At 36.8% G+C, this 10,731-nt stretch overlaps 1 protein-coding gene across 3 annotated transcripts in view; it reads right to left on the bottom strand.

Annotated features, from left to right (window-relative positions):
• Positions 1 to 10,731, bottom strand: part of LOC107091897 (E3 ubiquitin-protein ligase RNF12-B-like) — a 28,995-nt gene that overhangs the window by 17,897 nt on the left and 367 nt on the right. The gene's annotated exons all lie outside the window — the stretch shown is intronic.

Genomic DNA, 10,731 nt, shown 5'->3' with positions numbered 1-10,731 from the left:
AAGAACGGACTTGACGAGAACGCGAGTACGTACTCGCGTTCTCGTGAATTGAGAAACGCCCAATGTAATTAAATGCCATGTTTTCCAATAACTGACCCAAAAGTCAGTATATACAACGAGGACAGAAAAAGACTCAAAAATAGAACCCTGTGGAACTCCACAACGAAATGAGGAAAGATCAGAGGTATAGGAACCAAGATGCAAAGAAAATACCAACCTTCCAAATATGATTTAAATTAATGTAGGCCACTAACCTTACTGCTAAAATGGTTGTGAAGGCCCGAAAGCAATAAGTTATGATTGACAGTTTGAAATGCTGCTGTTTAATCTAAGAGTAGTAAAACATTAGAGCAGCTATAATGGAGAGTTATCAAAAAAATCTTAAAAGTGCTGTTTCAGTGCTGTAAACCAGCCTAAAAAACAGATTTAATTTTCTCTAAATTATTTGCTTCCAGATGAGTTTGCTCAAAATCTTACTTCCAATATCTTTGACAAAAATTCCAAATTTGATATTGGCTTATAACCTTCTAAGACTTCGGAATGTAGGTTTTACTTTTAAGCAAAGGCCTGTCTAAAAAAGCTTGGAAAAAAGCCTGAAGATAACAAACAAATTATAATCCCCAATTAAGGGGAAAATGTTTTAGAGGACAGAAGATCCTAACTGACTCAGATCACTGAGAGATACAGGGTCAAACATCTCAAAAAACAACAGAACAAGCTGAGTTCAGAGAAGGTCCCTTCAACCAAAACTCTGGGAAGCTGTCACACAAAAATTGGAGAAAATGCAGCATTACTGGATTCAACAGGACTTACTAGTCTATTAAACACATTAAACAGAACTTGCGGCCTGTTACTGTTTCTAAATATTTAGTGTCTATTAAACTTCAGTTTTGCATATCTTTACTGATCCCTGATAACAGCCCACACCATTTCTTAAAGTATTTAAATTGCCAAAGAACCATGATATTTTTCCTTTTTCTTCCTCCTCTCAGCCCATCTGTAGTATCGCCTAGGCACACAGGTGGAGTCATTTAACCATGGCTTACAGTAGTGCAGCCTCAGTCTTTTTGAAATCAAAGGAGCAAGTATGTCTGAAATCTAAGTGCTTGAGAAATAAAAAATGCTGTTAGTCACCTCAAAAGAACTGTACCACAGGCCCAGTGTGGGCTCAAGGGAAATAAAAGCATCTGAGAATCCCTCTGCTGTTGAAGAGTTAATTATGTACCCTGAACACACCACGGAACCCTGTAAATTAGGACTTTTAAAAAAATCCCTGACCAGAGGGTTCATGTCGCAGAAACATGTACATTAAAAATCACCAATTACTAAGACTGTCATACTTTCTGCTAAAACGATCTGAAAAATCCATTAGAAAAATCCTTTTTAAACTTTAGAGGACTACAAACAAGGGCAAATATGATGGGTACATTGCTCCTTACTTCAATCAACAGCAGTTCAAACCTCAAGAAGATTTCTGTTGGACATGTGTCTGCTTAAGAAATAATAGCAAAAAAAAGTAGACTGACTTCAGTCCAGTTTCCATTGGCTCTAAGTTATTTCTGTTGCTCAATCCATGTAAAAAACATTCAACAATGAACAATATTTAGTAAGATTTACTACACTCAATTGCTCTAAAAATGGGGAAACCCTGAGAACAGTTTAAAGCAGAGCTAATAAAACTTCATGATGACCAGTGTTGAAGCTGGTAACTTTCTCAAGATCTGAGAGCATGCACAAAAATCCTGAGCCACACCCTGTCCTGATTGATCCACAGTGTTTACACTCAGCTCTAAAGTGGATCTCTCACTTCGATCACATAGCTATGTGTGTGTTTGAGCCAGAGGTGTGACATTCCCCTGTTTCATGAGAGTAGCCAACACAGCAAACATGGCTTTGTCCTTATTGTTATTTGCTCAGCTGATTCATACTGTTGCTGCTGAATCATCCATTCTTCAAAATATTGGAAAAAAAAAAACTCTTATGAAATTACATAGTGAAATTCCACAGAATTTTAAGTCAAAGTGAACTGTACTATAACTAGCTGCTCTTATAGAGCGACTACAGCAGGGGAAGTATGTTGAAGCTTTTACATATTGCTCAAAGATTGGGAATATGTTTATGCTTGAATGTTATTTTGAAATAGTAATAGGATAAACTCTGGTTCTTTTTATCCTTTATAAAACAGCTCATCAAAAATATTTACCCATTATTTTGAAGTTATTTGTGGTGCAGTGTTCTGAGTCCAAAAACAGAATTGTACTGAGAACAAATCAGGAATGGCCAAACAATAGACTTTAAAGTTAGGATCTGCAAAATTGCTTCCTATTCAAGCTGCACGGAAGTGTTATTTCCTTATTTTCTTTCAATTAATCTGGACATAATCAGATCACTGCAAGTTCTCAAATACTGGTTAAACTGTTGCCACATAATTTCAAAGGCAATAATATAGATTCTGTCAGAATTAGACATTTCTGAAAATGTAGTTCTATTTTTAAGACCTTAAAATAGGAGCCGTTTTACCATTGGGACCAAAGTTAAAATATGCATCAGCTGCAGCACTGCTAAGCCTTTCCTTTCCCATTGTTTACATTTTCAGCCTTCATCTATAGCTCATTGAAAAAAACAGAATTGAGCTAAATGCATGCAGAAAAAACATATGTTTTATAATTGTGGTTTGAGTGAGAGTGTCTAAATATTCTACTGATATCTACTCAACAAATATACTCCACACAGAGATTTTTTAAAAAGCAAATTATTCCTGTAATGAAAACTTTCTTTATATGTTGACAAGAGCTGAACATTTCCTTTTTGCTAAACATTAGAATTAACGTGGACTGAGCTCAAGACAGGCTTAGACACTGCACCATATACCAGGACTGGCTTTTAAAGGAGAAGTCTGGTCAGATTCAGAATTCAAACTTCTGAAAGTACTTAAAATATGAAATTATTACTGTTCAATAAATGATAAGTGTTTTTAAATAAGAGTAATTTTCATTTGAATGTGCTTTACTGGAGGCACCCATGTTTGTCAAAGAGCACTCCACCTACCGGTTTGTGACGTCACAGTGCAGTATTGGCTGTCGAGCAAGTCCTAGTGCTGTATCTGGTGTTTGTCACAACACGATATTTTCCAAGTCTTGAAAACATTTTTTTAACTATAGTTTAACTATAACTCTCGCGAATTTCAATGGTGAAGTACTCTCAAATTCTTTGTTTGACACATCCGGTTATTATTGCACATCTGCAATCAAATTGCTGTTGATTGCAGATGTGTCTAGTAGTTCCCATTTATTTAGCTTGTTAAGTGGAGAATTGCCTTCAGCTTACCGCAACATGATGTCACTGCCGGAAGATGTCAGGAGTGAGGTATTACTATATTTGGGCAAAAATGGCCGTACCCAGACTCAGTGATTGTAACGAAAATTGTTTTTTTTATTTCTTTACTGATTAATGCTAAATTAATTAAATCACCGCAAACGTACTAGTTTTAGGTATACATAATGTTCCATAGATTATTCCTTGCTGACTGGACTTCTACTTTAATACACTACAGACAGATACTTGAATTTTAATCACATTTAAAATCTTTTGTTTATTTATGAAAACAAAACGTTAGCATAATTGGGGGAGAGACACACTTTAGAATTATGCACGCTGTCAATGAGGTAGCTCACATATTATTTAAAGAATGTTCTAACACATTGACTTTAATGGCAGTACACGTTAGAGGTGTGGTATTTTATCACTGAACTACGTATTAGAAGGTATTTCAGTTGGCTCCAGAGTTGAGGTAGACTGATACTTTGGCCAGCCAATATTTTTGGCCGATATTACCATTTATTTCTTGTATGGGCAATTCCAGAAATGTGCATGCCTTTGATGATTCATTAGTGTATTTAGCATCTGTTGCCTTGAGATACTGTGAAACGCTGGCATAACCACCTCCACCCTTTTCTATCCATTGTTAATGTCTTCTTTGATTTGTCAATGCACTTTTGTATTTAGTTTAACTGAGACTTGCATAACATTTATTTATTTATATAGTTGTAGTCATTTTATTGTGTTAAGGGAGGAAGAAAAAACAAAATATCAGCTTCAAGTATCAGCCCCACCAAATATCGAACTGAATTCAGAATAATCGGTATCGGCATCAGCCTTAAAAATAAGCCAGTGTCAGTCAATCTCTACTCCAGAGCTGGAACTGAACAAAAGCTTAGTAACACAAACCCTCAAGAGCCTAAAAAAAAGCGTCAATTGTGACCATAGGTCTAAAATGTTTATTTAGAATGACAGTACAATGTCAATTTGATGGTTTCATGATATTTAAATCTTTACTTATTTCAACTCAACATTTACATGAATTTGCAAGTTCATTTTAATATTCAAAGTCTGATGGTTGAGTTAAAATCTTTTTAATTTGATAATGAAATTATTCTTTTGAGCGTTTGAGCTCAATTTATTCCTAAAAAATTAATTTCTGCAAACAGCAACCAATCATCATGGGTTGCTCCTAAGATCAGCTATTAAACTTGGGCCCCTCATCTTTATTGATTGTCTGGTGTCTGAGCTGAATATAGCAATACACCTAAACTATTGACTGCAAATAACTGCATACATTGAAACTTAAAAAACTTCCCACTAGCATAACACTGGCTGATTTCAAATTCAGGGGCTGCGTCCTCCGAAGGCCAGATTCGTAGGCCGATTACATCCTAGCATGGCCCAAGAGTCCTCGATATGCGGCTGACAAATGCATCCTTCTTTTTGCTATATTTGAAGGACGGGTCCGGTGTATCCTTAGTAGCCTTGGTTATCCCAGGATTCATTGCGAGTCCAAACAAACCGGCTGCTCCACGATCAGAGGAGAAAGGTACTTGGAGCCAAACAGTGGTGAATATTGAAAGTGCAGTTTAATATAATACAAGTGGGTGAATAGTTCAGTCTGAAATTAATGAAAATAGTTGTTTTAAATAGATATTGAGTCAGATATATGCGGGTAATCTTTGATTTGTCGAAAGGTTTTTATCTGTTACTGTGTAAATGGGTTTGGCTGTAGTTAAAGGACAGATTCTAATATATCTCCAGTGTGGGGACTATAGGTCTAATGTGTTTTTTATTTTTTAATTGCTATTTTGCACAATTTTCTTAAGTATTTTTGTTGTTGAATATAAGAGATTTTGCAGATATATTTTTTGTACATAAATTTTTTTTGATTTATTCATATCTTTCTACCCTTTTTATAGAATAGAATAGAAAATCAGTTTATTGTCCCACAATGGGGAAATTCTGGTGTTTTCAGCGGCAAAAAGATTATAGAAAAAAATGATCACACAAATGTGAACTGTATAAGAATAACATAATAGTAAAGAGTTAAAAGATGAATAAAATACTGTAGTGTAAAGTTTTTTTTTTAACAATGTAAAAAACTGTGCACCTGGAGAATAAATAACCAATATACAGCTATGGACATTTTTAAAGTAATGGATATTTGAAAATAGCGGCAACATCAGATATGTGCAAATGGCGGCGTTTATACCATTACATTTGCTTTTATCTGCTCATGCTCCCGGTGGTTGTCACGTTTATTCCACTCTGTATTCTCATGAGCGACAATCCAGAGGTGAACGCCGCGGAAGGCTGGACCTGTTTGTATTAAAAGCTAAAACTCTTCTGGTCTCCTTATTTCTACGGACTTTGAAGGATCCAGTCCAGGTAGATCGTGTCCTTCAAAGAAACAGCCCATGAATTTGAATTCAACAAAGGACTAAAAAGGGAAATGACAACTCGCATGAAATAGCAGCTCTATACAAAATACAGGTCTTTAAGGTGACATAAGAATCCTCTCTTCTGGTATTTACTGTGTTCATTTCCAGGTGAAAAAAGTTCATACACCTGCCAGATTGCATCAGTCAGTGAAGCCCTGGGAGGCACAAGCATTAACAGCATCTGAAGTATTTCTATCACACCATGAAACCTCTGGAGATGAGATGCACTGACCACACTCTGGTTCTTCTCGCTCTAGCACCAATTTAGTTGGAAAAAAATTAATTTTATAGAATTGGGTTGGTTTAAATAAATGCACACATGCAACAAAAAAAAACTGCCTTGATTCATAGAATTCATTTTTATAACAGCACTCTAATAAGTCAGAACTTCTACTGAGTCACACTGTATGTACCTGCGTGTATGGGTGTGACCTTTTCAGTTTCTTCATTAGTTCTTTGGAAAATGCTCTGTTAATTAAAGATGTGCTGCAGCATGTATTACTTAAACTCATGAAGCTGAGTGTTCTGAGAAGTTAAGAAAAAGGACTGACATAAAATAAACTCTGGCTTATGCAAAAAAAAAAAACCCTAGCTGTATTTGTTATGAGCAGGATTTCTGATAATATCTGCCCCGTAAAGACAATGTATGTTTCGGATTTCTCTAACAGATCATGTGGAAATAAGTTTGGACGTTTTTCACAGGCTGGAGCTTGCATGCACATGTGTCGGAAGTTCTGTGGATTTCTTGTAACCTCTCTATCTCTTTAGTGTGTGTGAGCCTGTACATGCACAGGGAAGAAAACTCCTGCATGTAAACTTTTTTTGTTGCTCTGGTGAACACTCTGTTCTCATTTATCAGTTTACAACTACCTCATTCAGCCACCCTCACCACCATAACACGCAGAAATGCAACTCATACATGCATATAAATTGGCCAGGGTTCTTCTTGCCTGTTCTGCTCTACAATAACAAGGAACAATCCAGTTTGCACACAAGGGAAGTTCATGTTCACATCCACTATTATTCCCACACAGCATGCTGTTTTGCATTAGCCCCAGAGTTAAACCTCCTTCACCTCCTTTTTTCTGTTCTTTTTAGAGATTATTACTCCGCTTTCTTCATCTTCTTTCTTACTCACAAAGTTCTTAGTCCCTCTTTTTCGTTGCCACAATTTCCCCCTGAGGCTGGTGAGTCATCTCAGTCTCCAACATGACTGCCTTCTATTGTATGTAACTGCAAACTGCAAAAAGGTCCCTGAGGGGATAGCTCCTAACTGAAACCATGTGATTTGAACATTGATAGTTCGTTTGACCATGTGATCCCTGCACATGGTCAAGTACACAGTGCGTTCTTCAAGACCGAGGAGCACTTTGTTCAAATAAACACATATCCGTCTTTCTTGCACTAAAAACACTGAAACATCTGGCAAAGACAACAGCAGCCAGATAGCTTTAATTGGAAACAATAAGTGGATTTCTCGTGTAGTTTATCATTTTGTTAATGAACATGTCTATTGCCTTTACATCTTCTGGTTTAAAAAAAAAAAGCAAAAGAAGATTTTGGATCAGAAGTTTGTGTTTTGGCTTCTTGAATCAAGTCAAAGGGGATTTACAGGGAGTTATGGTGAATAGAGGATAAAAATAAAGTTCAGTTGGTCTGATGTGGGAACATTTAGTGGGAAGAATCTATGGAAACTGTGGAGGATGGAAAAGTGAAAGACCTGCAGTTAAGCCAAACCTTTGTTTTGTCTCAGCAATATCCCAAAAACAAAAGATTAATCTCCTCTCTAATTCTTGTTTGGTATGAAAGATTGCATTTTAGGAAATGTGTTTTGATACATCAAAACTTAAAATCTACCATCCATTGCCTGTGTCTACTTAAGCCTTGGAGTTTTTGGAAGTAATGGTTTGAAAAATGTGGTGTCACTTGGACAGGTCACCAATGCCACACAAAGACTTGGAGGAATCATTTTCTTTTTTTCCCCTACGTAATGAGAATGAGAATATCTACATTTAGTATCTGCATATATCTCACATGTAGACACATATACATGAGAGAACATTCTCTCCCAAAAGCTCCTGCTCAAAGACAAACCAAGCAACTTTTAGCAGCAAGACAGCTGCAATAAAAACTGCATTATATAACCGGGCAGGCCCACTGTTAAAAGCTTCACTGTTAGCCTCATTCATCAACTTCCCTTTTCCGTGTCAGGGTTGCAGATAGGATGGGAGATATTACAGAATGAGCAGGTGAAAGCAGTTTGGAAGCACGGAAAGGTCACCAATCTGTTACCAGCTGTCACAAATTTACTCAACATTTCTGTTTTTGTTCTGTGAATGGAAACCTGATGATCCATAGAAAACACATTGATGCACAGGAGGAATTTGCTGAAATATCCAAATGTGAATCAGTGTAGTGATTTAAACCAGATACATTTTTACTGTAAGCTACAAATATGAGGCTCTTTGACATTAGTTTGTCTCACTGGATGCATCAACTTTCACATCAATGAAATCCAATGGGAGAAGACTTTAGAATATTGAAAAATCATCTTAATAATGGATCAAAGTGTTCTAGCTTGTGGTCTTCATCAAGGTTATCCTAGGGCTGGGCAATTTGTCAATAAATCAAATTAGGGCTTAAAAAATTGGATTAATCAATTATTGAAATAATCGTCAACTCATTTACCGGTAGTAATCAATTAATTGTTAAATGTAGTAAACAGACTGTAAAACATGCATTTAGCTGACAGAGTGACCTGCTTAGAGCAGTAATCATATCAAAATTGTAAAACAAAATATATAAAAATGTTGCATTTAAGGTAAAAAACACTTTTTCATCTGTCAAAATGCTCTTTCCAGAACTCCTCCATTGGAAACGTTTTAGTTTAATTTGGTAAATAATCTTTTTTAAAGGAACCTTTGGCTACCCTATTATTAATCAGTTAATCAAAAAATAATCGACAGATTAAATTGATTTGCAAAAATTAGTTAGTTGTAGCCTCAAAATCAATTATTTAGATTTTTGAGTCATAACGTCCAGCCATTCATTTTTCCATTCAATCATTAATCGTTCATCATATTGTATTTTCAAACACTGCATTACATAGAACTGTGCGCGAAAAAGGTTTCGTTAGATACAAATCATCAGGATTCCAAGTAGTGCGCTGTCATCCATCGCTGGATTGCAAGCCTCAGGGTTGAGTCTTTTCAAATTTATGCGGATCTTTTTGGTAACTTTTAAACCTATAGCCTGTATGAAGCTCACACGACAAAGCCCAACGATCCAAATTAAAGTATGTTTGTCACACTTTCTTAAAACTTCTATGAGGATGGTGTAACTCTTAAAAACATGGTATTTACCAGGGTGCTGCTTTTTAATGCCGCTTTTATCCCGGATATGTACAAATAGAACTACAAGAACCATGACAGGAATTTCATCTTTTCACTCTTCTGGTTCCTGTCATGATTGTGTGAGCTCACCGGAGCAATGAGCCCATGCATTGTGTCGCAACTGCACATGAGCCTAATGATACAAGAGCATCCCCATATCATTATTCTCCAAGGTAAGGCTACCATTGTGTGTTTTGTGAGAAACAGTGTTCTGTTTACTCCAATCATAACACTCTAATGCTCCCATATGAGAGAAAATGTGTGTGCATGTGTGTGACCACTTAACCAGGAAAGGGATGATTTATCCGTTGGCAGTTGAAGGTGTAAACACAGACATGTTGGCGCACACACACACACACACACACCTGGCATATCACACACCCTTTTTCATTTGCCTTTCAGACACAAATGTTTAATGGCCGGCTTATGCACACACATATTCATGAAGCTCTCCCATACTCCCACATGCTCTGTTCATAGAAGTTATAGCCCACCCCACCCTCTCACACGCTCTCTTAGTTACACACACAGACGTAGAAACACAGAGAGCCCTGGGGGAATGGAAGGCGCTGAAACTAGTTATATGTGTGTTGGGTGTTGTCTACAGCTGGAGTTGGATCTGGTTACCTAACACTCCCTATTGCTCACTTCTATAACTTTAGAAAAAAAACATAAATTACGTCCACATGTGCAATTAACCTGGAACCTCATCTTATAAACTGATTAACCGATTTTTCACGCTCATGTGTGAGTCAGCAAAACATGGAGAGTTTCAGGGTCCCAGTGGACCAAAATCCACTCAGTTTCAAATGAGGATTTTCTATCTTATGGTATTATACAAAACTGCATTTGATTGGCTTGTGTAAGGGTGAGTGAGTACATGTGAAGGTGCTTCCTCTGTGGTGGTGTGGGTGGTATTAAAAAAAATTAACCAGTTGAGTGTTATGTCAGCTCACCTGCAAACCTAACGTTCAAATGAATTTGTTTGCATAATGATAGCGCAGCCCTTGCTTTTCTTTCATTGTTTCCCCCTCTGTTTTCCCTCTCTATCACTGCTAGCATTTATCCTTCATCTTCTTCCAACACCTCCCCGGTTTATGTGCTTTCCCCCCCAACCGTTCCCCTTCTCTCCATGTGAGTTTTACTGCACATTTGAGCAATTTGAAATCATTGGATTCTCTGCAGGCAAGGAAGGGTGAAAAAAAAAAGGGTTTACAAAAGGAAGGGAAGAGGGAAAAGACAAATAAAAAACACCTGGATGAAAAAAATATAGGACATTTATATGAAGCAGTAAGCTAAAAACAATGAAATGAGGGGTGGGAAACAGACAAAAAGGGGAGACAGTTACAGGGTCCACCGCACCCCTCAGGTCTGAGACCTAAGAGAAAGCTCTTTAGAGAGGGTGAAACATTTTTTTCACTGGATTAACAGACAGAAGATGAAAAATGTAATTGTTCATTTAAGCAATCAGAGAGCAGGTGGTCAATAAAAATGTAAAAACTGATGTGTGAGGCGCTCAGATAGATAGATAGATAGATAGATAGATAGATAGATAGATAGATAGATAGATAGAT

Source organism: Cyprinodon variegatus, unplaced genomic scaffold, assembly GCF_000732505.1.
Source record: "Cyprinodon variegatus isolate N-32 unplaced genomic scaffold, C_variegatus-1.0 Scaffold356, whole genome shotgun sequence".
In the NCBI taxonomy this organism is placed as follows: domain Eukaryota; kingdom Metazoa; phylum Chordata; class Actinopteri; order Cyprinodontiformes; family Cyprinodontidae; genus Cyprinodon; species Cyprinodon variegatus.
The sequence above is the reverse complement of the archived record's forward strand: the minus strand, read 5'-3'. Positions and strand labels throughout refer to the sequence as shown.